At 34.0% G+C, this 27,086-nt stretch overlaps 1 long non-coding RNA gene across 14 annotated transcripts; it reads left to right on the top strand.

The window, feature by feature from the left end:
- Positions 1–2,628: 2,628 nt before the first annotated feature.
- Positions 2,629–12,458, top strand: LOC114264033 (uncharacterized). Of its 14 annotated transcripts, none has more exons than XR_014364292.1 (12): positions 2,629–3,023; positions 3,103–3,182; positions 3,775–5,950; positions 6,059–6,145; positions 6,870–7,018; positions 7,729–7,834; positions 8,309–8,882; positions 8,964–9,053; positions 9,703–9,788; positions 10,642–11,122; positions 11,207–11,335; positions 12,099–12,458. It is a non-coding gene; the product is annotated as an uncharacterized LOC114264033 (long non-coding RNA). The 14 variants fall into 14 exon arrangements; XR_014364293.1 differs by lacking the exon at positions 11,207–11,335 and having other exon boundaries at positions 10,642–10,692; positions 11,024–11,122; XR_014364290.1 differs by lacking the exon at positions 11,207–11,335 and having other exon boundaries at positions 3,775–4,762; positions 5,738–5,950.
- Positions 12,459–27,086: the final 14,628 nt, after the last annotated feature.

Below are 27,086 nucleotides of genomic sequence, written 5' to 3' on the forward strand. Positions count from 1 at the left end.
TAAGCTTATGTTGGTGGGCAAGAGCATTGCTAAAAGTGTTGTAGGGTCAGGTGTTATATGCAATTAGTGTGGCGTTGCGTATTTTAAAGCTCTATTGGAGTTAGATTTTAAAACCCTTACTAACTGGAGTGATAGGCTTACCAAAGAGGAGTGAGGGACAGAGAATGAAAATTTTAAAACTGTTTTGTTGGTATACGTTATGTGACAAAAAGTAATAGAAGTGAGATCTAATTTTGTATTTTAAAGTTTGTTAGATTAGTGAGTATGTGAGTGTTATAATAGAGATATTAAAGAATATGTTATGGTATGCGTCGATATTATGTATTTTATAACAAAAATGCTATGAACACACTTTTTATCAATTCATAATTTATCCCAAATATGTTTATATAGTGGAGATTAAATTGATGAAGCGTGAAATTAGTAAATAAATTCAAGATTTATAAGTTTAGATTTGTAGTGTTAATTTTATAACAACAAAAATGTTAATTTTCCCTCTTCTTGACACTTCTCCCTTCCCTTTCTCTCTTTGGTCATTTTCTCTCTGCCTCTTCTCCTCTCCTTCTCTATAGCTCTCCCCTATGCAGTTGAGTTAACCACTAGCATGTTCAAAGTTCTCAAAATGTTTCCATTGGAGCATTTACAGTGTCCACTATGGATATTCTAAAACTGTGTTTGATTGGAGATTTAGGAAAAGATTTAGAAAAGACGAAAAAAAGTGCATAAAATTAGGTGAAATGTAAATATATTTTATTCACACTTCTACCTTTTTTTCTTTTTCTTTCCAAATTTCTTTCCAAATCCCCTAACCAAATACAATCTAAAGAGGACTTGACCGGTGTTAAGAACAGAGGGAGAGAAAAAATGGGGAGATGAGAAGAGAGAAAGGGAGAAGAGGGGTGAGAAGCATTAAATTTATACACAGTTATTTTTTTTAATATATAAAAAATATATACATCACTTAACACATTTTAATATCTCTATTTAACATGAACTCACTAAATATACAAATTCTTAACACAAAATAGGTTTTCACTATTACTACAATTCTTTTAGGGTAAATTAAATAACCAATCTTAAACTATGACCCATTTACATTTTTCCTTATTGAATTTCAAAATTCAATGGTTAATCATCTCAAAGTATTATTTTGTTATAATTAATCCTTTACCTTAGGATTTTGTTAGGGATTACACAAAATCAAATCATATACAAAGTACATGACATATTTATTGATTTTTTAGAGTAATAATGCCCGTATATGGTAATCTCGTTTTCACTTTACTACTAGGTTAAAAAAGACAAAGTGCAAATGGAATCACTAAATAAGGATATTATTATCTTAAAAAAATCAATAACGGATATCATTGTGTGTTTTACACATGATTTGATTTTGTTTAAATCCTATGACAGAATCCTAACAGAATGTGTTAAGTGTAACAAGATAATAGTTCAAGGTGGTTAACTATCTATTGTATTTTGAAGTTTAGAGAAACAAAGTGCAAATAAGTCCTAATTTAAAAATGTTTACTGTAATTTACCCATTCTTTTACCAGTAAACACACCAATACACAATGGAGAGGTTTTAAGTCTCCAGAGAAAACAATCTAGGATATAAAACAATTGCATATGTTTAATAGAAAGTCTTTGGGAAAATAACAATACCATGTAGGGTTTAAAAAAAAAATTGCACATTGGTGATAAAGTTTACAAACTTTAATAATTAAAATCTTAATTTTTTTTAAAAAAATTTATAATTATTTCAAAAGTTAACACTAAATTCTAGTTTTCACATTTTAAAATTTTATGAATACAACTATAATCCAAACGGATAGTAACACGAATAATTTGTTAAGTCGCCACTAATCCAATGGTGTGAAGTAAAAGAAAAATTTAGGAAAAATTTCAGTGCAATGTAGATTTATTTTAACAAATAATTACAGGTCAATGATAAACTTTAGAAATATTAATAATTAAATGTTTAAAATTGTCCATCAAATTTTAATAACTTTGTGGAAATGCCACTGAGTGGTAATTTCCCCTAAAATTAAAGGATGCATGGTGTGTATATTTTCATTTTGGAGTTTAATTGTATTTTACTTATTCAAGAGAGACTAGTGTAATTTATTTTTTTAAAAAATAGTACAAAATATAATACTATTAGAAAATATGTGCTATTTTAACATAATAAACAAACATGGTGCTAATTAGCTACAAGAATTTACACATTTGCCGACCACTTTTGCCGACTAAAAAAATTTTGGTTGCAAAAAATTGATATTTGCTGACCAAAAAACATTTCGTAGCTAAAAGTTGATACTTTTACCGACTAAAGTAATTTTGTTGCAAAAAGGTGATTTTTTGCGACCAATTTAAAATATTAGTCGCTAAAAATGATGTCAGGAGGTGAAAAATTGGGCCGGAACAGTAAAATCTTTTAGCGACTAACACAATCTAGTCGCAGATATCAAAACGACGTCGTTTTGATATCTAAATGCACTGGTAGACAATGGCCGACCAAATTTTAGTCGTTATATGTTAAGATTCTGCGACAAAAAACAAATTTAGTCGCTAAAGGTGAAATGTTTTTTTTAGTGGGATATATATCACCGCCCCTGTTCTCTGTTTACAACCATTTGTTCAAACCTCTCACACAGATTCTCCTTCACCGCCAAGCTTCACCTCACCGCAGACCACCACCACCGGCACAGATCGCCACGGCCACCGCCGCAGATCCCCACTGCCGTCGATGATCCTCCTTCGTCCTCCGCTGGTGCTTCTCTCTCTCTCTCTCTCTCTCTCTCTCTCCCTCCTAAACACCCACCACTGATGATCCTCCTCCTCCTCCTCCTCCTCCTCCTCCTCCTCCTCCACTGGTGCCTCTGCCGGATTCGAGAAGATCGTCGAAATCTAAATCAGATTTGAATCCTAGGTTGAGATCTAACCGTCATGACCACAGCGACGCAATGGCTTCCAAATCCTACGACAAGATCGCCGATATCTGCGACGACCTCATCCTCCAGGCACACACACTACCCATCCTTCTATTTCATTATTGATCTCTCTTCTTATCAAACCCTAATTTACTCTCTCTCTCTCTAGGTTTCAACGCAGGGGATTACATTCTAGGACGAATGGCCCTACTCGATTCATCTTCTAGGCCACATCTACATCGACGACATGTGAGTTGATTTTGTATGACTGTGTTGTTCAGTGTCATTGATTTGGGGTTTGACGATGGTTTTAGGGTTTATGTATATATATATATGTTTTGTATTGCAGTAATAGTGCTCGATTGTTCAGTGTCATTTTTTCTATGTGTAAAATTTTGACATTGTTGGTCTCACTTTGTTTCTTGTTTGATTGTCAATTTGAATTCTGGGGTTTATGTTTATTTTTTTTAATCAGATGATTTTGATTGTGGAACTTTATTGATTTATATGTATGGTGGTTGAGTAGACCTTTTTTTAGATTCTGAATTTAGCTTTGATTGTTCAATCTGTGAGATATAGGGGTGTGATCCTACTTAAAATTCTTAGTTCCTTTCTTTGAAAGTATAGGGGTGTGATTCTGAAAGTATGATTTTGAAAGTGAGATATAAGGGTGTGATTCTGAAAGTATTAAACTTCGTTTGATTTGAGTGTGGTTTTTGGATGAACCGTTGTTGGGCATGGCATCTTTTCTTTTCCTCTTCGATTTCATTTGGTTATGCCTCTAAACTTCTATCTCTTTCTTTTCTATGCTCTTATATTTTTTATATTTTTCCTTTTCTAGGTGGCTATTTGTCACTAAAGATGACATCAAAGGCTTACCTTGCTTCCAGGTTAATTTGTTTCATGTCCCATATAGTTCTTTCAAGTTTTTCTTTCTCGGTTTTATGGTGACCAGACTATTTTTATCCCATTAAATCATGGTTTCTGACTTCCAGAATTGTATTGTACTTGTGAAGAATCAAGGTTACCTTTGACAGATGATCACTTTGAACTCCAGCAACTAGCTAAAGAACTTTAGCTGCATCACAAACTTTTTCTTCGATGCTGGACTATGTGGGTGTGCACGAGGCCATTCGTGGGTTCAATTGGAGTCAAGAGACTCGAGATCTTGTAGCCTCTTTCTCTGGTGAGTTTGTATCTACACCTATTTTTGCATACATTGTTATGTTCTTGCTGAAAAAGTACACCATAGGAAAATATTGTCTAAATATATTTTTGATGTTCTTGTTGAAAAGTATTTGATGGGTTTAGGAAATTAGTTTGGCAAATTTCCTGCCATAAGGATATTATGAGGGGAAGGTACTATTTGGCTTTCTAGTTATTTTTATACTGCAAACAAATTATGCAAAACAAAAATAAAATGTGCAAACATTTTTTGTTTGTATTTCGCAATTAAAAGTTTTGTTGAACCCAGGGGATGGCACTGAAGTGAATGGTCCCTACTGTTTAGTTTAATTAAAAACACGCATATATATATATATATATATTATAAAGAGTTAAAGAAATTGCATTGATGTATAATGTGAACTAATACTAATGCTGAAAGGTGAGTACTATACACAGAATGTAGAATATCTCCAGATTGTATTTACATCAAATAATTTCGACAACTGCAATGTTTCTCATGTAATTAATAATTTCTACTATATCTCAATTTTGTTTCTTTTGTTTTTGAAGTTTCTTTGTCATTCTCTTTTTTCTAATGTAACCTTTATAAACTGATGCAAAAAGCAGCTGAACGGAGCTAATGATTAGGTTCCCATATGGAGGTAAAATTCTTATTCTCTCTTCAAGATTATTGACATCTCTATTTAGCACAGCATCACAGTTCTTATTCAGTCAATGTGTTCCAAAAAAAAAAGAGAAAGAAAGTGTTCCATTGCATAAAGGACATCTTTGGTGGATTTGTGCTTCAATTTCTTTGGCAATAATTTCGTATTAAGATCAAGTTGTATGTGCTACCTTTGATCAATTTGTATACTTGGGTTCAATTACCTCAAAGTAATTGAAGCTTCTCCCTAGTAAGCAACAATTGGGCAATTGGAAATATATTTTTCCTTTAATAGGCAAGTTAAGGAGACCCGAACTTGAGTTTCTTTATTGGGGTAATAGGACCTAAGCTGCTGGAGTGTCCAGTTGAAAATCAACATAACAAGCAACAATCGCAATACTGTTGTATCTTTTGAAGGATATTATCAGTGAGGGTATCTGATTGAACTGGTCATCTCATCTTTCATTTTTCTCTTCAAATCTTTTTTCAGTTTCTTATGAATGATTGAAATGAATGTCATAAGATCTACTTTTGACTTTATTGTCACAAAGAACATTTTCTTTGTGGGAAGGTTCAGTTTGAGCTTAATATACTGAATACAACACAACTCTAAGGGCAATTATAAATTTATAATCTGTTACAAGATCCTTTAATCATCTTATGAGCATCATGACTAATAGCAATTTTGATTATTTATAATTGAAATTTGCAACTAATTATGTGTGTATGTTATTTTTGTGTGCTTCTAAATACACCCACTTAATTTGTCTTCACACCCACCATATGCATTGTAGAATTTTTTATCTTATGGAGAAATACTTGTACATGTGGGTGTAGAGAAAAGTTTAGTGGGTGCATTTAGAAGCTCCCAGAATTCTCATACCCTCAACCATTGGCACAATTCTTAGATAATTAATTTCTTCCAATTGATTATGAGATAAAGAAGATGACTTCTGGTATGAAATCAGAATAGTGTTGTTAAGTTACCACTGCAGGTTCTCCAACATGCGAAGCCACTCAACCAAATTCCATTGGTTAGCCCCTGTTTACACCTCCAGTGAACGTGAATTCAGTGACACGGGTTGCTGTAAGAGCTGCAACTGATCCAGTGTTTCCTCCTGGTATTATAGACGTATATGGTATTCTACGATATAGCCAACAAAAGTCAGCTTAGTCATTGTATTGGGTATTTTTCTTCTCTTTGTTCTTTTGTTATTGTTATAATAAGAACATCAATATCTAACTTTTTTCCTATTAGAATAAATTTTGAGCCAGTCCTTGTGTCAAATTATAGGAAGCTTACCTGAGAATTGGGCTTAATAAAAAGATTCAACACTCACACTCTGCTAGGTGACCAAAGCCATGGTAGTAATGGGTAAAGGTAAATCATGTTAAGCATTCAGTACTTGCTTCCATTAGTGCCTATGCTCTGTGTGTACAACAGGGAAGCCATGTGAAAATTCATATATTATCTACGATATGGAGTCTTTTTGTCTCTAATTTTCTGCTTCCCTTGTCTCAAAACATTCACATTTATTAGATTATGTCTTTAGATCATCACATTTTGAGATTTTCAATGATCCAATGCCTTGAATGTTTTGGGACGGAGGATAGAAAAATTTGGAGATGAACGATCATTTATGTTTGTCTATTGAGCACTAGAAAAGTATCATTTAATGTGCGCTGTTTATAAATTGTTATGACGAATTTGCAAAGGAAATTTCTTCGATATGACCTTATGACTTATTTTTTGGTGAATATGAATTTTTGTAATAAATGTTACGTAATTTTTTTGGTATGATTACCACAATATGCAGTTTTTGAAGTGAAGTTGTAATAATTTGTGATATAGTTACTGATTTTTATAGTAGTGTTATACTTTTTTTTATCCAAATGTAACTCAATATTAATATATTATATTTCAAAATGTTGTGATTATACGCAAGTTAAGCTCTAACTACCACATATATGGTTAGCACATATATGTTTCAAGTTGATCCTTATTTGGTTCAATGGATTGAATGTGGAAATCTCAAATCAGCTTCTGATAATTCATTGGAGAAATCATTTGCTTGCCTTATGATTTTGGGGTTGAATTTATACAGGCTTGTCAGTAAAGGCTGCAAACTAGTTGGATGTGGTTTTGAAGTACCAAGTCTTCAAGTTTCCAATGATGATCTTGCCAAAGTTGTTGATACTTCAGATGAGTGGATATTTGTTTGCATTGGGATCCGTAATCGACGAGTTCTAACAGGTCAGTTTTTCCTCAGAGTTCATGCCTGCTGGCATTTATCTGGTCTTATGAACAGTTTGACGTAGCTTTGCTTACTGCTATTATCTGAGCTTCATTTTGATTGCAAGACTGAAATTGAGCTTTAGCTAGACTTTGCTTACATATTGATTTTTGTTTGCTTGGCTAGGGTGGGTTGGTTGGGTTACCTAGGTATTGATTTTGCAAAATTCATAATTTTGTATGGAACAAGTTTAGTTCTTGAATCACCCTAACTGTATTATTAGACTGTGGCGGTCCTGAAGTTTGCCAACCATGGCATGCCTAATCAGACAAATGTTGAAACTTCCTAGTATTAAAATGTTGAAACTTCCTTTTGGTTGCCTAATTAGACAAGTTACTGAACTTCTTTTAGTAACTAAAAGAAGGTTGAGTAGCACAAATTAATGCATAGAACAATATTATCTCAACAAATAAACATATGTTTCATACAAAATTAATAACCCATCATACAGCTGCAACTCAACAAGAAGAAAAGAAATGATAAGATTTTGACTCTACACATTAAATGGATAGATGCCGAGGTCTGCCACGTCCGTGCACTCACCATGCTTTTTTTCTTTATTTTTCTGTGGAGCATGGTCGGTTGAATTCCGGCATCTTCTCTTTCTCAATCTGCACCTAGTTCTCAGTAAGTTTATTCTCTCCCATGAAAGTGAATTTTCTCACTGTAGACAACCTAATCATATACACCGCTAGCTTGGTGGATTTGAATACCAAATTCAGGAAGTTGCAACTATTCAAGAGGAGTGCCAGACCAAAATCTAAAACCCTACAGATGTAAGTTTGCTTCATACCATAATAATTTAAAACATCAGTTGTTGTTATATATATGATCTATCATCATGATGAGTTTAATTTCTTCATCAAGTAGGTGCTCTCACTTGTAATCTTGACTATTTTCTATGACTAACACCAAATCATTGTATAGTTCCAATTCATTAACATCAAATCATCATAAAATTGATTGTAGCACTTAAGACTTGCCATTAACTTGAGAACTTGTTAAGCAATTGATCAATCTAGCTAAAGAATATCATCCCTTGCTTTGTGTGTGATTCTGTGAATATATGTGATACTCATAGGCTATGCAAATCCACTGTGGTAGATGCTAATTTCATATAGGGTATATGAACTTTGACCAACCTAGTTTGTGTAAGTTTTTGACAAGTAGGGTTGTGATTGCAGTATTATATCATTGCTTCTCTATTAATACTTATTTATTTATTTATTTATTTTCTATGGATCATAAAGAAGAGAATTGTAAGGAACTTTTTATAAGGAAGGCCATTCGAGGAGACTGAAAAGAAAAATCTGAGGAACCTGTAACCTGAGGCAATTCAGTCGGTCGTTTGCTTTTTTTTGCACCGATAATGAGAGACATAAGATGATTACAACTTCAAGGGAAGAAGATCTTACTACAAAACAGGAAGGCAACACAGTTGATGGGAAGAACAACTCTAAGGCTTCATGTAGTTCAAAAACCCATGGTCAAAGCTGAATAATCCACGAATTGTGCGCGTCTCGCAAGCTTTTGGAGGAAGGACCGGCATAGCAAAGTCTGCACTGTGAGAGGATTGAGAGATAGACGGGTAAGGCTTTCGGTCCCAATGGCCATTCAATTGTATGATCTTCAAGAAAGGCTAGGTCTTAATCAGCCCAACAAGGTGGTTGATTGGTTGCTGAATGAAGCTAAACATGAAATTGATGAACTCCCTCCCCTCCAAATGCCACCAGGAAACTTCAAAATCTTGGTTTACAGGAGATTAATGATGAGATAAATATGAAAGTAAAAAAGTACCTTAGAGGTGAAGGTGCTAATTTGGGGGTATGACACTTGTGTTTGAGATTCTTAGGCACTTTTATTTCTTTCTTCTTCTATTGCCCTGAAAATCATATACATTTGCAGGGTTTACGAGATAAAAAATTGAAAGGTTAGCTTGCTATTAGAGAAGAATTATATGGAAAATCTACAAAGGCTGCTGCCAAGGCTGAGAAGGTGAATTTTATGTGGTTTGATGTTCAATTAATTGATTAAGTTCTTTTCTCTACTTTTAAGTCTTACATAATTTGTAGGTCCAGCTTCATCTAAACTCATTGTTTACATAATTTGGGGTTCTAATTTGGATTTCAAGTTCGTTCAAATCACTAGCACTATTGTTTATGGTTTCAATTTAATTGATTTAGGCTTTTAGATCCTGACTGATTTTCATATGGATCTAAAATATGTGTATGAGAGAGAAAAGAGGAGAGATGTTAGAAAGTTGATGTTGATGAACCAACACAATTATAGTTGGAAAGTAGCAGTAAAGTGCTCAAGATTTGAATTTATAATATAAATTTAAATTTGATATGATATAAGTCATATTTAGAAAGTATTTAATTCACAAATTTTCAAATTTTGAACACTCTTTTAGGTATTTTCTTCTAAGTACATAACATTTTTGTGCTAGAAAGTAAGCCAATTCCACGCAAGTAGAATGCTAAACCTCCAAGATAAGAGATAGTCAAGCGATGTTTGAGTTTTGAGGATGGCTTTGCTCACATCCTGTTGGCTCATCATTGAATCTATCATCATCCCAGATGAATTTCTGAAGTGGTGTTATTTGAGCTTCTACATCCACCCTCTTTTGCTCTTTCTCTGTCAGATCTTCCTATGGATCAAACTGCTACAAACATGGCTTCTACCCATTGTCTCTCTTCCTATTTGTTTCGTAGCTTCAAGCATTTTCAGGTTTATAACTTGTATCGTCTCTCTATTCTCATTCATTAGATTGAACAATATTAAAACTGTACATGACAATTCACTTCTAGTGGAAGAGACTGTAGGAGAACCAAATGTGCATGTTGAAGAAGATATAAGATTGGAGGAGTATGTGTGTTCTGATTGCAGTTTCAATTCAGACACTCAAGATATGGATATGACTAAGGATTCATCATCCACTTGTGGTTCTGATTCACACACTGAAGATGTGGAAATGGATATGTCTTTGCCATCGGTGTGCATCTCTGATTCAGGCATCATGGGACGAGAATTGATTGATGATCAGAGCAGGGAGGCAGATTTAGATTCATTATACCAGAAGTATACTGATAGGATGAGATGGTTTGATTTACTCAATCATGACAGAACATGTGGTATAAATAAGTATTCATAATCATGGGCATTATTGCCTAAACGTTGCAGCGAGATTCCAGAAGTTTCACTCATGAAATCTTTGACAGGATGAAACCATAACCATCTTTTGTTCATTATGTCTTTCGTTCTCTATTTGTCTTTCTTCTTCTCCTTTTTATTTTGTTTTGAAAAATGGAGAATGAAGAACCATGACAGCTCGAGTATTCTTCTATTATGATGAATGAATAACCATTTATTATAAAAGGAACCTTTATATATGTAGCTCACATTTAAGCTGAGGTCCTAGATTTCACTCTTACCCAGGACATCTATATATTGTACTTTGCCTTATCCATGTTATGAAACTGTTGTTATTATTATGCTATAGTATTCGCCTTTTAGTGGATACCTTTCTGTTTTAGTGTAATGGAAAAGGGTTCTCCATTGACATATTCTCTCTCTGTTGTAGGTTAGGGTGTTATGCGAGAAGGCTAAGGGGATTCTAATGGAAGAAAGCAATGTGACCACTTTTTGTCTTAACTCTTCCCGATAGGAATAAACAAACTTGTCCAATATGCCATATAATGTGGAAGTAGTAAAGAGTTCAAATTAATTCTTATTCTTCACCAATTCTTCACTTTGATTCTTATGTTTATAAATATATTTTTCTGCACTTATTACGCACATTATCCCATAATGATTCTTATTCTTATTCTTATAAATATAATGTGGAAGTAGTAAAGAGTTCAAATATATTCTTATTCTTATTCCTCATGTATTTTTCTGCACTTATTAGGCACATTATCCCATAGTGATTAACTTTATGATATCTTGAATTGAATTGGCATCAGGGTTCTTCACAATCTGCCATCCTCGGTGAAGCTACCATCAACCTGCTGATTATGCTGATGCACTGAATCCTTCTGCCATTGCACTGCCTCTACATGGATGTAAGTCTGGAACTATTTTACATGTGAGACACTTCTATCAGTTCTTTAAGCTTTTAAACAGATACCTTTTTCAATTGTAACCAGTGGCCAAGTTGAATGTATTAGTTGAGCAGAAACATCAAAATTCAAATGTAGAATTTTGAATTTATTGCGCTTCTCATTACTTGGATTGGGATTTTTAAAGTTTCTGCTCAACTTAGCAGCCACCTAGAAGTAAACAGGATTTTTTAATTGGATTCTTAACTCTATTTTTTTTTTTGGGTTGTTGATTATACTCCATTTGGTTTCCTAGAAAATCTAGTAAAGAGAAGGAAAATTTTGAATTTATTAGGTTTCGCATTACTTGAATTGGGAATGTAAAATGTTTTACTCAACTTAGCGTAGTACAAGTAGATAGCATTAGTTAATTGAATTCTTAATTTTGTTGTTCGTTTGGATTATGGGAAAATCGAAGCATTAGTTACTATCCTCTCTCTATGTATTTCTTGGGTTTTTGATTATACTCCATTTGATCATACTCCATTAATTACTCCTTTTATCAGTAGCCCATTTGCACCAATACCAACCCAAACCAAGCATAGCAAAACAGACACCACAATAGTTTAGCACTCCACGCTACAGTAGTTATAGGAAAAACTAAAAAACTACACTTTTCTGGTTAATTAGCACTCCACACTACAATTTAGCACTCCACACTTTTCTGCTAGTTGAGAAGTCCATTGCATATTATTGTGAACTGTTGTTTTATTTAATTATTTTTGACTTGTTCTTCTTTGAATTACATTTAAGTCCGTTCAAAAAACTAAACAATGAAATACCAAAGTGGTAATGCTATAGACATAAGAATGCTGTTGTTTTATGTACAATTTGATAATGATAGTCATTTAATTTGCTAATGTGACCTTAACTTTTCATGGACATTTTTCATTATTTGTCCAATTTTACCTGACATTATTTCTCTTTTTCTTTGGTACAGATGGATGAACTCGTGCACAAAGCTATATTGTACAGGAGTTTTGGCATTTTTTGTATTTTTGGAAGGATTATATATTTTTGTATAGATGTATATGGAAAATATTAGGGTAGACTAGTAGTTATATTTTTGGATACAGTAGTAGTTATATTTTTGGATGGGTGTGTATGGAAAATATTTGGTAGACTACTAGTTATATTTTTGGGTTGATGCCCATGGATAAAAATTTAAAACATAATAATAAGTACTTGTTATGTTTTAAATTTTTATGCTAGATTAAATATGTAGTTTGGAATTACTTGTGGATGAAAACTTATAATAGTTGCTGACTTTAATTAAACAGATTCAGAAATGGTTGATATATGTATTTTGTTGAATGTTCATGATTCAATTTATTTGTTGATTTGAATGATTTTTGCAAATTACAGATTATATTGAATAAATTGGATGGATTATTATAAATTACAGGTTTATTTTGTTGGATGTTGGCGACTAAATTTTGGTTTTGTCGACCAATTGATTAGTCGAGAAAGATCAGTTATACTTTTGCCGACTAAATAAAGTAGTCGGTGTATCACTAAGCACATTTGGCTACTAAATAATTAGTCGTTAAAATTATTAATTTTGGCAACCAAAGGATTTGGTCGCAAATAGGTCTATTGTCGACTAAAGTTTAGTTGCGCAAACATTTTTTTTGGCGACAAACATGTTTGGTCGTGGAATGTGACAATTGGCGACCAAACTTTTTGGTTGTTGAATGTGATAATTGGCGACCAAACTTTTTGGTCGTGGAATGTGACAATTGGCGACTAAGATATTGGGTTGGGAAAATATCACTTTTTGCGACCAAAGTATTTTAGCGACAAAATGGATTAGTCGCAGTAATGACATATTTAGCGACAAAAAATTTAGTCGGCAAATCCAACTTTTCCCAACCAACCAAAATTTTGGTCGCGAATTACTTTTGCAGACCCTCAATTGGCGACCAAACTAGCGACCAAAAAATTTGGTCGTGGATAACTTTTGCCGACTAAAAATAGGCTTTTAGCAACCAATTTTTTAGATCCTTAGTCTTGCTATTTTTAATTTTTAATTGATGACCATCTAAACCCTAACCTTAAACCTTCCCTACCCAGTTATCATCTATCACCACTATTTTCGACTGTCACTCCTGGCTCCTTCCTACCTTCCTAAGCCCCTCTCTACTACACTCCAATCTCTTTCCACTCTCTTAAACTAACACTTCACTCTTCACTACTACTGCTATAGCCACCGTTTAGCACCTTCTCGACCACTAGAGAGAGAGAGATGAAAAAAAGAAGGAAAGAAAAGAAAAAAAATAGGGGTTCATAGGGTGAGAAGGGCTATATGAGGGGGTTCGTAGAGGTGGGAAATGAGGAGAGGGCTTGGGGGTTGGCAAGAGACGGTTGAGAGGGATTGGGCAATGGAAAAGAGGATGAGAGGAGCTAGGGAAGGCTAAGAGCTGGAGTGATATGGATATGAAGGGTTCGATAGTGGTGGGAGAGGATAGGAGGAGTGCAATTACCAGGTAAATTTGAAATTTTAATTATTGTGTTAGAGGCCTAGATAACTTAGAATAATTATTATAAAGTCCCCAATGGAGTCATGGTGCTTCAGTTTAGACCTTCGTCGATTAATTTTTCTATGTGATCAGTCATCTCGATTTACGTGTATTAACTCTTGAGCCAACCCAAGACTTGAGGGACAAACCCTTCGGGTTCTGTGTACGATGCTAATATGACCATAAGATCAATCCTATTAAATTAGAGTTTAATTAGTTGTTGAGAGAGACAGCGCGACGACCGTTGTGTTTTGTGTGCACCTAGATCCGAATTGACACAAGATCCGAGAGATGGAATTCCTGAGCCCGTTAGTAGATGTTAATATGTTAACACATTGTTATTTAATAATTTGGGCACATTTTGGTGAATTAGGAATTTCAATACACAATTTGTCTCGTTATGCTTGCACGCAGGGCCAATCCAATTTGAGAGTCAGAAGATGGACTCTCTGGGCCCAATCATTATTAATTTTGTGTTATTTATGTGTATTTTATTTATTTTATTCTAGTACAAAAAGCATACATTTTCTGTGTCCGAACTCTATTGATTTGATCTAGGGTTTTGGGCCCAAAACCCTAAAACAAAGCAAAACGTATAAAAATTAGAGTCCAAGAGGAGTCAACTAGCCAGCCGTCTCTCTCTCCTCTTTATCTCATCTTTTTCCTCTTTTATACCCTTTCTTTACACAACTTGGTCCTTCACTTAAACAAGTCTTGGAAGGAGAAATGAATCATCATTTGTTGTGCCAATCACACTTTAACCTATAGAATCCTATTATACATGTGTACAATTGTATGGAATTTAAAATGGAGGGTTGTGATTGAGATGTATTTTGAACCATTGGATGAAATAATAAGTGAATGGATTAATGGGTGATCATTACATAACTTAATGAGAGTGTTTTAATACACAAAAGATGAGAAGAAAATTGTATTATTCTCCTTTCTCTCTCTACCCGTACTATCTCTCTATTTCTCTTTCTCCCTCTTTGTTCTTTATTATTCACCATTAATGCACTTTTAAAGCTTGCTTTGATCTTGATTTATTCAAGGTAGTGAGAGAATAAGTGTTTGCGAGCTTATATACTTAGGTTAGAGAGTGCATTGAGTGCTTGAGAGTGATTTTTAGCTTGGATTAAAGATCTAATTTGAGGTGTTGTTGAAGAACTCGGTATATTCTTGAAACCTACACCCCATCTCAATCTTATCTCTCGATTGTTAGTTCATTTAAACCTTGTTTGAGGTAGGGATTTTCTCATTTTCTTCTTAGAACAACATGCTAGGGTTTATTCAAGTTAATAATTTGATTTCATATGTTATTGGCATGATTTGGTATGAAAAGTATGATTTAAATTGTTTTTATTTAAATCATGAAATACACATGTTAGTTTATGGCACCTTGAAGTAGTTTTTGAGTTAAAGTTAGATTTTCATATTCCAAACTTGAAAAGTGTCTTAGTTGGTTGATTTCATGAATTTAAAGTATAATGTTGCTATGTTACATTTAATTTCAAGAAATACACTATTTAATAAATTTGGGACTTTTTGCTCAAATTTCAAAAAGAGTTATTTATGCCATATTTTAAGATTTTTATTTATGTAAATGACATAATTTTTGGATAACTTTATCAGTAATGCTAGGTATCTTGAAAATTATTTCATTTCATGAAAATGATCATGATAGGTTTTTGGCCCTTAGATTATACATGCAATAAGTTATAATGTGTAATACAAGGATGGAGATTCTTTCATAATCATCCTCATAAGCATTTTTCATGATGCCTAGTGTTATATTTTTGTAATTGGCAATCTCGTTTGACAAAACTCTTTTCAGTTATAATTTTATTTGTTCTTTTGGTTTAGTGAGGATGTGAGTGTTGAGATGTGAATTCAATCTGAATTGCGTAGAAGAATTTGTGATAAGGCTTTTATGTTTGCCATCTCGCTGACTATGTATGGGGATTAAGCTGCCTGGTCACTTTGCTGACTATGTGCCAAAGTTGTTTGACCACTTGAGCGATCATTTGTGCGCTCGAGCAGTTAATAAGAGCATCTAGTATCTTTGCCTGCAAATTGAACTTCTAGAAACAGCTCGAGCGGTGAAATGTGCACTTGACTAGTCGGCCTATATGTTTTGCACCGCCTTTACTCTCACTGCTCGAGTGGCGAAGTGTACGCTTGGGCGGTCTTCGCAATTTTGTTTATTATAAAGTGCGTCATTTGCTGTTTTCAGGATTTAAGCTATCCAAATTCTAGGAGTGCTGAGCTACCAAGGTTTTCTATATTGAAGGGTATTTTTGTAAGTATGTCCTTGATGATTTGAAAGTGATCGATGGATCTACGAGTTTCATATTGGTATCATCAGGGGGTTGATCTTTAATCTTTTATTCACAAAGGAAAGAGGTGTTTTTTGGTGGATTTTGGAAAACTTGGGCTTGAAGCTTCGGTGGATTCCGGAGTGGCTCATCGTCGTGGATTTGATATCAGCGTTGTGGATTCAACTTTGGGCAAGACAATTTCGAGGTGAAGATGGTGGTGGAAGAGGCAAATCGGAGTCGTAATTCGGGTGATGATTCGCTAGGTAATTGAGGGTATGCATGTGTAATTCATTTTTGTCTTCTTAGTAGATTGTTTTGTGGTTTTGATCCATGTTTTTTTAAATTTTTTTTTTTATTACAATTGGAGGCTCTCCAATTATGGTTTTTTTCACGTTAAATTGTTGTGTCGATTTGTTCTTGATTGTTTGATTGTGATTGGTATTCACTATTTAAAATTGAAACATAATCACGAATCAACATCTCGGATAGATTTTTCCCCTAGCATTTTTCTAACTTTATATTTTTGTTAAATCTTTAAAGTATTGGAAAGTTGGGAAAAATAATTTAGTTGGGCTAATAATGGGATTAAATAGCCTAGTTATAAAGGGAAAATTATTGAGTCCATACTCCTCCACTGATCATCATTCACCATGCTTCTTCATGTTTCTCAATTACCTAACAAAAAATCATGAACCCCCCTTCTCTACCAATCATAATATCTTGGAGTATCACATGGTCGTACTCCAGAAGTACCTTATAACTTCCCGTTATAAAGATGGTTTGATTTGGTTGGGTTGTATTATTTGTCTCATATTTTTCAAACTATTGTGGAATAAGTTTGGGGCCTTTTGCTTAAATCTCAAAAAGTGTTATTCTAGCATGAGTTCATAAATTTCTAGTATGATGTTGTTATGCTTTATTTGAAATCAAGAAAATGATTATTTAATAAATTTAGAATTTCTATGTCAAATCTCCAAAAGTGTAAATTATGGCATATTGCAAGATTAATGGTGTAAAAAGTATGTTATTTGGAACACTTCAAATTTTGGTAATTGTTTAAAGTGTTGTGAAAATGGGGAAAATAGTTTAGTTAGACTAATCATAAGTTAAAATGAGTTCAATTTATTGTAAGTGGGACTTACAAGGGCAAACCGATAGTTTTTGGTTCATTAGAAGTAATTAAAATAGTCAATTGGGAATACTTTTGGTTAATTTATTGAAATTTCCATGTAAGGAATTAACTTGGGATTAATTGGGGTGAAATGGTAAGTGATGTCTTGAGAGTATTTTTGAGAAAATGGCTAAGTGTTAAAAAATATTTAAGAGTAACATTTTTGAGATGTGACTAGGTGTGATATTTGAGAAAGTCATTTGATTAGTTTGTTTGGCATGGAATAAAGTTGGAATTAAAAGAATTGATTTGGTATTTGATTGTTAGTGTTACTAGTTGAAGGATTTAAATGTGGTATATTAAAATCTTAAATCTCTATTTGAGATGTTAAAATTATTTGAGTGACTTTTGATAAAAATAGAGAAAAGTTGTGATTTTAGCTCGTTTGGGGCAAAGGAACATTTTAGTTAAAATGAAGTAAATGATTAATTTGATGAGGTTGATATTGATGAAATGAAAGAAAGAATATGTATATGCTTTATTTCACAATATTTGTTTTTGAAGAGGACTCTTGAAAATTGGTTATGTAATGAAGACTATCCTAACTATGAAAAGGTGGTTTTTTGACACAGCTCGGAGAGGGAGCTTGAGGTGTGATTAGGTGGGACCTATTATTGATTTTTCGGACATTGTACTGGTGGGATTATTTTTGGACTTCGTACCAGAGTTTGATTTTGTGGCTCGGTCACGATATTGGTGACGAGACGGTTTATTGCCCTGTTGGCAAGTACTTATTTTTTTTTGGATTATTTATTTTATTTAATTATACTGTGAGGATTAATTAAGTAATGTGGATTGAATGGGCATTATTTTTTTATTTAATTATACTGTGAGAATTAATTAAGTAACGTGGATTGAATGGGCATTATTTTTTTATTTAATTATACTGTGTGAGTTAATTAAATATAGTGGACTTGCCATGTATTGTTTCTTTCATTTAATTATACTCTGTGAGTTAATTAAATAAAGTGAGTATGATGAGTGTTATTTATTCTATTTAATTATTCTAGTATGAGTTAATTAAATAAGAAGAGCTTTATAAAATTAAGTTAATCCACAAATGGGGCACATCATTACATGATTTCACTGGACTCTACATTTGCATGTTTACTTAGAATTAGGGTTGAGCAAGGAATTTGTAAAACTCGTAATCTGATCTAGTCCAGTCCAATCTGGTAGGTTTGGATTAGTTTTTTTTAATTTGTTGTTCGGTTCCAGATTGAAAATTTAAAAATTCATAGGCCACGGATTGGTTCCGGATTGAACCCCACGGTTTTGGATTGGAACCGATCTGAACTATATAGAAATATTCTATATTTATACTATATATCCTTCCACATAATATCATTTCTTGTTTCATATAAAAGCTAAACTCTAACCAAATTCACGCCACTCACTCACTCACTCACTCACTGCCTCTCACTCTCATCTCTCTCTTGGTATTCTCTCTCTCTCTCTCTCTTTTCTCTTTCTCATCTCAGACTGAGTTCTCTCTCGGTACTGTCTGTCTCTCACACTCTCATCCATCTCAAATCAGATCGGTGAGCCCTCTCCCTTTCTCTCTCTCTCTCTCTCTCTCTCTCTCTCTCTCTCTCTCTTTCTCTCTCGGTCTTCTCAAACATAGTTAGCTTAGATCATCCATCTCAGATCAGATCGGTAGCTGTAGCTGCTTGTCTCTTTCGCGGTGAGCTCTCTCCCTCTTTCTCTCGATGAGCTCTTTGTCTCTCTCTCGGTGACACTATTTTTGTTCCTTTGTTCTCAAACGCAGTCAACTCAAATCATCCATCTCATCTCAGATCATCAATCTCAGATCAGATTGGTAGCTGTAGCTGCTTGTCTCTCTCTCGGTGAACTCTCTCTCTCTAACACTCTGTTACCTTTTTTGTGGATTTCATGCCAGATCGATGGATTTAATCTCAAATCGATTGTTGATCTCATCTATAATGGATAAATGTAAGTTAAAACATCTTGATTGTGATTTCATCTCAAATAATCTGAAATGGGTGTGTTTATTTTTCTGTTTCTGAAATGTGTGTGGGCGTATAAGTAAGAGTTTCTATTTTTATTTTTTCTATTTTTATCTTAAATGGGTGATCTCTCTCTCTCTCTCTCTCTCTCTTGGTGAGCTATTTTTTATTCTTTTTTTGTTTTTATTTTTATTTTTTTTGTTTTTGAAATTTTTTTCTTTGATTTCTGGTATGATTTATGTGGTATGGAGCGAAACAGTTTATGTTTTTTCTTTGATTTCTGGTATGATTTCTGTTCTCTAATAATATTAATCCTATTTTTTTGATGCATTTATTTTTCTTGTTTGATAGATGTCAAGTACTGGAGAGACAAATGATGTCATCAATCTCTCTCAGTCTCAATCTGAACCAGAGCATGATCCTCAGCCTGAAACTCCTTAAGGTTCAAAGGTATGCCCCCTTTCTCCTAATCCAAAAGCTCGACAATATTCTGAAGTTTGAGAGCATTTTACCAAAATTTTTAAAGAAGGAAGTAAGACTGTTGTATGTGTTAAATGTAACCATTGTAAAGCTTCTTATGCTTGAATTAGTGCAAATGAAACTAGCACTTTGAGAAAACATATTACAAACTGTCCTAAGTCCCCTAAGAATAAAGAAAATAAAAAACAAAAGACTTTGGTATTTCAACCTGTTACAGAAGGTGAAAAAACTCTTGGTGTTTGGAAATTTGATCAACAAGTATGTAGGGATTCACTTGTTAAAATGGTAATCATTGATGAGTTGCCATTTAGGTTTGTAGAACGTGAATGATTTCGTCAATTTTGTAGCGTGATGCAACCTAATTTCAAAAAGTTTTCACGCTTTACAGTGGCAAGGGATATTGTGGATTTATATTGTAGTGAGAAGAAAAAACTAAAAAATTCGTTGAAGAAATCAAACAATAGACTTTGTCTCACTGCGGATTCATGGACATCTCTACAAAATGTTTCATACATGTGCCTAACAACCCACTTTATTGATAAAGACTGGAATTTTCAAAAAAGAATTCTCAACTTTAGTGTGATTTCTAGTCACAAAGGGGAGGCAATTGGTAAGGCAGTAGAATCATGTTTTGTTGATTGGGGTATAGAGAAGATTAATACAATCACTGTGGATAATGCAGGTATAAATGATGTAGCTATTGCATATGTGAAAATGAAGTTTTCTAAAAACAGTGACTCTTTGAGTTTCAAAAAGTATTTAAGAGATTAGAGGATAAGGACCCACATTTCAAACTAGAACTTAATCATGGACCTCCTACCACTCAAGATTGGGAAGATGCTCATGTTTTTACACAATTTTTGCAAAAGTTTTATGATGCAACTATTCGCTTGTCTGGTTCTTTGTATGTCACTTCCAACTTGTACTTCACTGAAGTTTGTGCTATAGAAAGTGCCTTAACTGAATAGGGAAAGAGTTTAGATCATTCTCTAAAAGCCATGGCAATACAAATGAAGACTAAATTTGACAAGTATTGGGGAAAAATTGAAAAAATGAATATGATGTTATTGATTGTTATTGTGTTAGATCCTCGTTATAAGTTGAAGTATGTGAGGTTTTGTTATTTTGAAGTTTATTAACCTGCCATGGTGAGTGAGCTCACTCAAAAAGTAAGAGAGACTTTGAATAACATTTTTGATGAGTATAAACAATTTGAGAAAGTTGCTTCATTTTGCAATGAAATGGTTCATGAGACATTGTTGATCAAGTAAACATTGGCGCAAGTGAGCACCAAGTGTCTCTTATGACAAAATTTCAAAAAGCAAGTCAGAAGTAGATAGGTATTTGGAAGAATCTTGTGAAAAGGAAGTTGCAAATTTTGACATCTTAAGTTGGTGGAAGACAAATTCTTCAAGATATAAAGTTCTTTGTCAAGTTGGAAGGGATATTTTGGCCATTCCTGTCTCTACTGTTGTTTCCGAGTCTACTTTCAACACAGGAGGTCGTATCCTTGACCAATTTCGTAGGTCTCTTACTCCAAAGCTTGTTGAAAGTTTAATTTGTACACAAGATTGGTTGCGTGCTTTGCCATTGCCACTTGAGATGGAAGAAAAATTTGTAGATTTGGAGGATATAGAAAGAGGTAATAGAATTCTAATATTCAATTTATCATTTAAATTACATTAATGTATTGTGTTATTTTTTACTTTAAATTGAAATTAATTTTTCTGCAGCTCTAACCAATGTCAACATTGCTGCTGGAAAGTGATTTGGCTTGCTGTGATGTGGAATTTGCTATTATTGTTGTTGTTGTTGTGCTGCTATTGCTGTTGCACTACTATTGTTGTTGCTGTGGTGCTTTTGTTTGTTGATGTTGCTGCTGTGTTGCTTCTGTGCTGCTGCTTTTGTTTTATTCATGTTTTTGTTTGTTTATTTGTTGTTGTCTAAAACTAGTTTATCTCTATTTGTTTGCTTAGAATTTGTGGAAAGGGAAATGTCTACTACTGCTAAATTTGTTTCTTGTTGTCTACTACTGTTGCTGTTTGTTTGCTTGGAATTTTGTTACATAAGATGACATTTTGGAGAATTAGTGATACTGTTTTAATGGTTTTTGTTATTTTATATGTTGTAGTTTTTGTTGATCATTTAACACATGATGCTGTTTGCTTTTGTTTGCTTTAAATGTTCTATATAATTTTTTTGTTATTTAATTATGTGAATCTATGGCCCTAAATTGATCCAATCTGTGTTTAAACGGATTGGTTCCACAATTTAAACAGATTGGATTGGCTCTAATTTTTCAAGAACTGTAGATAACGGATTGGTCCTGGTTTTACCCCAATTCAGACCAATTCGGACCATACTCACCCCTACTTAGAATAAATAAGATTATTATCAGGTGAGTATCACTACTCACTCCCTACTTGTTATGTTCAAATGGACACGCTCAACCATGACTTGATTAGAGCAATTATTTGGTAGTGTAATGATTAGATCATTAGTTAGTTGGGTATGTGAGCCTTGTTATTTATTTGGGGAATTAATGTAACAAATTTGTGGTCTATAAACTTAATGCTGTACTTGTTCTTGTTATGTATGTATTCCAATTTGCATGGGTTTGCATACCATATGAGGGTGAGTGTTATGTCTGAGAAAGACATCTACTTTATTTACAAGAGAAAAATGAATAACAAGAATATTTCCATTGATTTTCAATCAAAAGATAATGGGTTGTTTTAGAAGGAAAAAAACCTAATTGTCATAATTGAATGAGAATTGGCTAAAGAAAATGATTTTTGAGAAACAATTAAGTAATAATGGGAGTTTTTACTTAAAAATCTCACACTTAGGTTAATTAGATTTTGCCTAATCAACTTTTGAAAATTGGGGCGTAATAAGGAGCTAGGGTTGGGCATTGGCTAAGAGTGGGGGCTATCTAAGGTGGAGTGGCAGTGATTAGAGGTGACAAAGGTTAAGATTTCAAATTGATAGGGATGAGAGTATAATTGGAATCAAGGTGGGTGTTCAAAAAGAAGGAGAAAAAAAATGATAGGAAGCAATTTAGGTAGGTGAAAATCAAAGAATTGAAAGACTAATGAGAAAAATGTAGTTGTTATAAGCAGCTCCAAAAAATCGTTGCAGTAATTTACTAAATAAAATACAATTTTCATCTATTAAACTAGTATAAAAAATGGTTTAGCAACTAAACTTAAGAGAATTTGAGAGGTTCGTAGGGGCACATTACAGGTCTTATTTCAATCATTCAAATCGTTCACTTTATAGGGTCCTCCGTGTATATCATTCTTGAAAAAAATTAAATCGTTCTGATAATCATAGCATTTTTATTTTATCGTGTTTGCCTACAAAAATATAGATAGTATATTTTCAAAATCATACTTGTCGTTTATTTTTTCGAAGACATTTGTGATAAAATGAAAATGTTGTCAATCGATCTAATTTTTTCCATAGATGATATACACTGAGGGCGCTACAAAATGAACGATTCAGATTATCAAAACATGACTCATATGTGGGGAAGCCTCTTAGATTCCCTCAAGTTCATATTTAAACTTGAAAGAATCTAAGGCTTAAAAAAATGGTGAACAGTCTTTTTCCACAAGTGTTTATGGCATTAGGTCTAATGATTGATTTGTTTTGTACATAAGGACATGATAACAAAGTTTATGTGAAAAAGGCAAATTATTATTTTGAAGAATTTTTCTTTCCTTTCACCTTTGCATTGTTACATCCTCATACACCACCTTTGCTAACTTTGGAAAAGTCGTTGAAAAATGTGGCTAACAGGGGATGACAAGGGTGGTGGTGATGATTTGAACAGATAAACAAATTAAGTTAACAAATAGATGAAAAGATAAGTGACACGTGGATATATAGGTAAATAGGGGGTGACATGTGAACATGTAGATAACATTTAGACAAATAAAAGACACGTGAACAAATATGAGTAATATAATTTTTCACAATGCTATTGTGATGGAGCCAAATCAAGAGCGAGATTTCATTAGAGAGAAAATTTCAAATGGGTACAAACGCTCTCAAGCTTTGAAAATATATTATCAAAATATCATAAAATTGAATACTAGAGGGGCCTAACCACCTATTTATAGGATAAAAGACCCAACTAACTCTAACTAACTCATATGATACTAAAACATGTCAATCATACTAATCCTAGCTACATCAGACTTCCCCTCTAAAGAAAACAACTTATCATCAAGTTGGGATTATAACAAAATGACTCAAGATAACAACATCATCAAAATGACTCATGGAAGTATAACAGACATATAACGACGAGCATGACTAAATAGCTGTAAGTCCTTATTCAAGTTCAGCCTGGCAAATATCTTTCCATAACATGAGTTATCATTTATGCACCTCAACTGAAGCCATGTTGAGGTGTGAATAGGTCACGTTGTAGCATGTCGTTTTGGAAGCAAGATGTCATCAAAATAGCACTTCTTGCATGGCCCAAGAATAAACTCATTCTTCCTCCACAAGCCGGGCTGGGTACCAAATCAACACAAAGTGGAACAAATGGCTTGGAAGATGCCATAAGAGCATTTCTCAGAAGCAAAGATCAGTCAACACCCATGAAACTTCAATATCATCACTCTCCACCGTAATTTTTTCGGAATCTAGAAAAGGGATAGAAGGTGGGATTGCAACTACTTCCTTCATGGGAAGCAATGTAAGAAAAAAAACTTTCTTCACCTACAAAACTTTCATCTTCAAGGACACTTTCACTCCCGACAAAAATAGTCATCTTCATCATCATAGTCAAAATTGGAACTCCTTCATATTCACAAATATTAATTTCCTCATCATATTCATAAACAATAGCTTCCTCATAAGCCAACACTTCATTGTCGTCGTCAAATATGACAACATTTTGATCATAGCCTTGTTCCACATCTTGATCACATATGGGAATGCCTTCGTTACAAATGGAAAGAGCTTGACCATAATCTTTTTTTTTTTCCACAATTATTTTCCATGTCTTTTTCACCAAAAATATAAGCTTCTTCCTCATCATATCTTGGTTCAACCATCTCATCACTAAAGAGCATCTTAGAATGACATTCATCATCAAAAGTCTCTTTCATTCCAACGCTTGTTGAGTAACCAACTTGGACATAGGCCCTGTTTGGTAGGGCTTATTTTCAGCTTATTTCAGCTTTTAGCTTAATTTAAGCTATTTTGATGTGTTTGGTTCAGCTTAACAATACAGCTTATAGCTTTTTGTAAGTCAAAAATCAACTTATTCTTTGAGTGGGGGAGGAGAAGCTTAATTTATAAGTCAAAAATCAGCTTATGTTTACAGCTATAAGCTATAAGCTGTTAGGCTATAAGTTATAATCACTTTCCCATAGCTCTACCAAACAGGGCCATAGTCATAGAATGGTTGTCCAATTGCAAAGCCACTTTGGTATTGATGTCCGGAATTGAAATGCCCTTATTTTGTTGCTTCTCAACCAATGGAGGTGGCACACAATTAGAAGGCAAGAAGTGCTCCTAGTTAACACATATTATATGAGTGACATGGTTTGGCTTAATACAATTCATATTCTAGCCCATTGATATATATATAGTGCATGAGTTAAAGATAAACCCAATGGATTTGTTACAGATAATGACAAACATGAATTGATAACTATGAATCCTAAACAACCACTATCAGATGATGCAAATTAATACTAACTTATCACTATTATCTCCCACCAATTTGGGGAATTTGAACATTGAATTTTCAGTTTGTCTCGAAAGAATTGAAAATGGGTGGATTGTATGCCTTTTGTCATGACATCAGTGATTTGATCTTTGGTAGAAATAAACTAAACCTAAAGAGCTTGCCTTGTTACCTTATCACGGACATAGTGAAAATCGATCTCCACGTGTTTGGTTCGAGCATAGAACACTGGATTGGCGGTGAGATAATTGGCGCCAATATTATCACACCACAAGAGAGGAGGATGTGGCTGAGAAACACCTAATTCGGAAAGCAAAAGCCTCATGAGTGAAAAGAGTGGAGAGATCTGGGTTAAAATGGTGGGTAGCGCTTGTATTGGGAAACCAATCCAACTGCGAAGAAGGATAACTAGAGAGAGTAGTAAATTGGGTAGCAAGTTGAACATTGCAATCAAACTGATAATAATAGGTTGTAGCAGAGTGATTGGAGAGATTGTAAATTTGACATCGGGGATGGGAGGCATCTGGAAACCCATGAGAACTGGCGTAAGAGTAAGAGCCATGACTGCAAGCATGAGAGGGACCACGACCACGCCCTCAGTGGTATGAACTTCGACCATTAGATGAACCACGCCCATTAGATAGAGCCTGAATGAGATTGGCTTGAGTAGGACGAAATTAGCTTGAAGAAGTTGTTGAGTGAGCTAAAGTCAGAGATGAAAAAACATCGGTATGGAAGAATTCATGACTGAGTAGGAGGCTATGGAGTTCAGAAAAGGACACAGATTCAGTTCGAGCGGCAAGGGTGGTGATAAGATCACAAAATTCAGACTTGAGGCCTTTGAACACATAAAGATTGAACTCGGCATCAGAAACAGGACGACTGGCAATAACAAGGTCATCAACGATAGTCTTGGCATCTTGTGAGAAAGTGGTAACAGGTCGATCATTTTGCTGAAGAACTTGCAAACTCCAATGAAGCTGTAATATACTGGTGTGAGATAACGAGGCAAGTGAAGATTCAAGTGTTTTCCATATGTTGTGGGAGGTGGAGCAACCAACAACCAAAGGAAGCACATCTTCAGAGAGGGAAGCAATTAAGAGACTCATAAGAAGTTGATCCTACTTAGAACAATTTTGTGTTTATTGATCAGATTCAATGAATATTTTGTATTACATATTCTATTATATTTATACACTTTATATGATAAGGATAAATATAAACAATGATAAACACAAACAATGATAAAATGATGAGAAAGAATCTGAGACATAAATCATATCTCAACAACCCCCTCAAGTGAAACATTCCAATGGGTGAATTTTCAGCTTGTCCTGAAAGAATCAAAAAGATTGAGAAGGCAATCCCTTTGTAAAGATGTCGGAAAATTGATCTTTAGTGGAGATAAATTGAATTTGAAGCTCCTTGCGGGCAACCTTTTCTCGGACGAAATGGAAATCAATCTCAACATGTTTTGTACGAGCATGGAAGACTAGGTTGGTAGACAAGTAGGTGGCGCCAAGATTATCACATCAAAGAATTGGACGAGAGGATAACTGAATGCCAAGTTTAGTGAGCAAGGATTGTAGCCACGAAATTTTAGCAGAAGCATCGGCTAAGGCCTTATATTCGAACTCAGCAGAAGATCGCGTCACTGTTTGTTGCTTGCAAGAGCACCACGAAATCAGATTGTCACCAAGATAAACCGTATAACCACCTGTGGATTTTCGATCATCAATACAAGCAACCCAATTAGTGTTGGA

The sequence above is a fragment of the Camellia sinensis genome, chromosome 3 (genome assembly GCF_055761805.1).
Source record: "Camellia sinensis isolate YWXY chromosome 3, ASM5576180v1, whole genome shotgun sequence".
NCBI lineage: Eukaryota > Viridiplantae > Streptophyta > Magnoliopsida > Ericales > Theaceae > Camellia > Camellia sinensis.